This window comes from Medicago sativa, chromosome 3, assembly GCF_051527215.1.
Source record: "Medicago sativa cultivar Bolivia chromosome 3, Bolivia_mono, whole genome shotgun sequence".
Taxonomy (NCBI): Eukaryota; Viridiplantae; Streptophyta; class Magnoliopsida; order Fabales; family Fabaceae; genus Medicago; species Medicago sativa.
Window position 1 is genome coordinate 43,654,420 of NC_140751.1, and position 3,774 is coordinate 43,658,193.

The window sequence follows — 3,774 nt, forward strand, 5'->3', positions numbered from 1 at the left end:
CAAAATCGTGTCATGTTGGCCAAAACGTGACACGTTTTCTGGGCAAGAAAATTTTCAAAAATAAAAATCGTGACACGTTTTTGCCCAAATGTGACACGATTTTGGTGGTTTTCAAATTCTGACCGTTACAAAACGAAATCGTGACACGTTTTTGGCCAAACGTGACACGATTTCCCCTGCCTATAAATAAACCCAACACGATTTTCATTCCATCCACTTCCAAAAGTAGCCAAACTCTGCCAAAATTTCCCCAGAACCCTAACCTACGAATTTCTAACCTTTTTCTACCACAAATCTTCATCTTTTCATCTTCCAATCACTAAACAATCATCATCTACCTTCATCATCACCAACAAACAACCAACCTTCACCATATTCATCATCACCACCCTAACCCTAACCCTAATATTCATCTTCTCTACAAACCCTAACCTTCAACACAACCACCTAACCCTAACAATGGTTGAAACACGCAACAAAGACAAATCCCAAGCCCCATCCCAACCATCCAAAAAGGCCAAAACCGCCCCCAAACGTAAACAACCCGTTAAACCTAACCCTAACACCGCACCACCACCATCCATAAACCATAGGTTTTACAACAATGCTGCCCGAGACTGTTTCAAGGACATCCGAGGCTATAGGGTGATTCCAGAGAGGGGGTCTGATTTCACTAAACTCGTCTCTAACCCCGAGTTCCATCAAGTCATCACTGAGAGAGTGTGGGAGTCCCTGGTTAGTATGATATTCGAGCAGGCGAACAAGACGGTGGGGATTGAGTTCTATGCAAATGCTCGGTACATGGGGAGGAAGTATGTGTCCTATGTGAGGGGGAAGGAGATTGACTATAGCCCGGAGAGGATCAATGATTTGCTTGAGATTGTGCCACCGGAGACTTGTGATGTGAAGAGGAGGATGGAGGAGTGCAAGAATTGGGATGATGATAGGTGGGAGGAGTTGCTTTTGCAGATTTGTGTAGAAGGTGCTAAGTGGCATGGAGGGTCACACATGTTGCTGACGGCTGACTTCAAGCCCTATGCTAAGGCGTGGGCATCTTTTGTGGTGCAAACTTTGGAGGGCACCTCTTGTACTTCAGAGATTCCGCTGCCCCGCTTGCTTACCTTGTCTGCTATTCTTGATGGTGCACCCATCAATGTTGGTGAGTTAATTGCCAACAATATTTACATGTTTGCTTCAGGTACCAAGAAGGCGCTTCCTCACTTAAGCCTTATCAATTGGCTTTGTGGAGCAAGAGTGCGATCTTTTCGCAAATGATCTGAGTGCAACTATGATGAAGCCCATAACAGATACTTATATGGATGGCTTCGTCAAAGACTACCATGAGCGCCTACATGCCATTCAGGTTGGCGAGGCAGCAGCAGCAGGGCAGCCACAGCTACCGCCACCACATCAACCTCAGCCACCACCTCAGATTCAGACATTTGCTGGAGAGGGGAGCAGTCAGCAGCATGCCTATGCACCTATTCATCCTATGATGCTGGACTACATGTTCGGCCATGCTAACTGGATGAATGAGGTGTAAGATCAGGACTACTGGAACCGTCTGAGGTTTGGTCATGAGTTCACTGAGGCGGTCTTCCTCAACAGAAGGAAGATGACGGGCACTTTTGAGCGTTTTGATGGGTCCGAGGAGGCTATGGACCATTACTTTGATGTCACCAGAGGTCGAGCCAGGATAGAGAGCAGGAGATCAGAGCTGACTTTGCTGCTGGTGGCGCCCAGTCTAGGCAGCACTTTGGGGAGGATACCTATGCAGAGGAGGACCCCAACACTTGGATTCTGGAGGACCAGATGCAGGATTGAGTGGGCTACCGATGGCCCATCTTTTGTTATTTTTCTGTTTTTGTTTCAGCACTTTGGTTATGTACTCTTAATTTTATGTTCGAACAATTTTACTTGCTTTCATTAAGTTTAACTCGGTTGTACCCCCCGTTTAAGTAATTATTCCTGCACTTGTTTATTATTGATGAATTTGCTTGTTTAGTTGACTTTTTACAGTTTGATAACAAATGTTTGTTCAAGTGGTATTCCAAAAGTTCAAATGGAGGAGTGACTTGATTTCAAAGGCAAAGTGTACGGCAGTAAAGATAGGTAGTCACAACTCCCAGAAATCTCAGCCATAAGGTTCATTGCCAAATTTTGTTTTTCAATTTACTTATATTAGAATATTCCATGCATTTACATTTCTAGAACTTGCGATTTTTCTCTACTGTTGATTGATCTTTGTCATTAGCACACTGAGGCAAAAGTGCTTGGTCCTGTGAGCCTTTTGAAGCCTACCCTGATTGTTAATTGTTATATTTTATCCTTTTCTTAACCATTTTGAGCCGGTAGGATTAGAACTTTTTGTTCGGTGACAAACTACATTACAAGCTTAGAGACTTTTAGGACTTGTCCCATATTGTTTTTCTGAGTTAGGCATTGTAGAATGTTGCTAAAGATTAAGTTTGGAGTTGCTATTGAAATTTGCAACCAACTAAGTTTAGGGTGGGGGTACTAGAGAATAAGAGAACAAAGAATGAACTTTATCATGAAAAATACACACAAAAATGGTGTATCAAAATTCAAAAAAAAAAAATGAATGATGAAAATATAATGAAAAAGGGACAAAACATTGAAAAATCGAGTAACTTTAAACTCGATTGTCCCAACTGTTATAAATATTCTCTAGTACCTTTGCAATTGTTGTTCTATAAGGTGAATGAATGTTGGATTGAATTTTGTGCTTAACTTCTGTAGGAATGCCTAACTCAAATTTTGTGTAGCCTACTTATCCAAATATTATCCCACCTTCACCTAAGCCCCGTTATAACCCTCAAAGACCTCAAAGTGTGCATTGACATTGATTTTGATTGACGTTTAGAAACTTTTCAAGCGTATGGTAATATGTAAATTGCATGTCGACTGTGTATGAACCCTTTTTTTCAATTTCTTGCGTGGAGTTGTGAATTGGTGGATGCGTACAAGTCAAACTAGCTCATCTTTAGCTAGTAAGGTGTTGAACTTTTGGGTACTATCGCTTGATCAGGTAATTGTTATTTTACTGTCGATTGTCAGCTTTGCAAGTAAATTCCTTAAGGACAAGGAATGGTTTAAGTTTGGGGTTGTGATGACATCTTGTCATTACACAATTTTATGTGTATACTTATGCAGCAAAAAGAGCAGAAAAACGGGAGAAAATGCAAAGAAAGGAAACGTGTCACTATTTGTCTAAAACGTGACACGATTTGGTGAAGACCAGAAGCATGGGTTCGACATTAAGGAAACATGTCATGATTGGTAAAACGTGACACGATTATGAGAAACCCTAATTCAGTTTCTTGCTCCATAAGGTGAAAACGTGTCATGATTCACTTAAAACGTGACACGATTTGGGCGATATTCTGTGCCTATTTAAGCTGAAGTCTATTCCAAAAACAAGGGTTACGAATTCTAGAGAGCAAAGTGCGATTTTTTGACTGCAAGGAAGCCAAGGAGGACGATTTCTTCATCCTTCAACCACTTTGTGTATGTTTTAATACCTCTAATGATTATGTTATTTGTAAACACTATTATGAGTAGCTAAATCCATTAGAGGTTAGGTCTGAGATGATTCGTTGTAACCCTAATTGATACCTTATGCTGTGAAACTCTATTTATTGTGAATGATATTCTAGTCTTTATTCAATTCAATTGTTCTTAATGCTTTTTATATCCTAATTAAATATAAACATGATTTTGTGAGAACGAATGACTACTGACCATAGCTTTCAA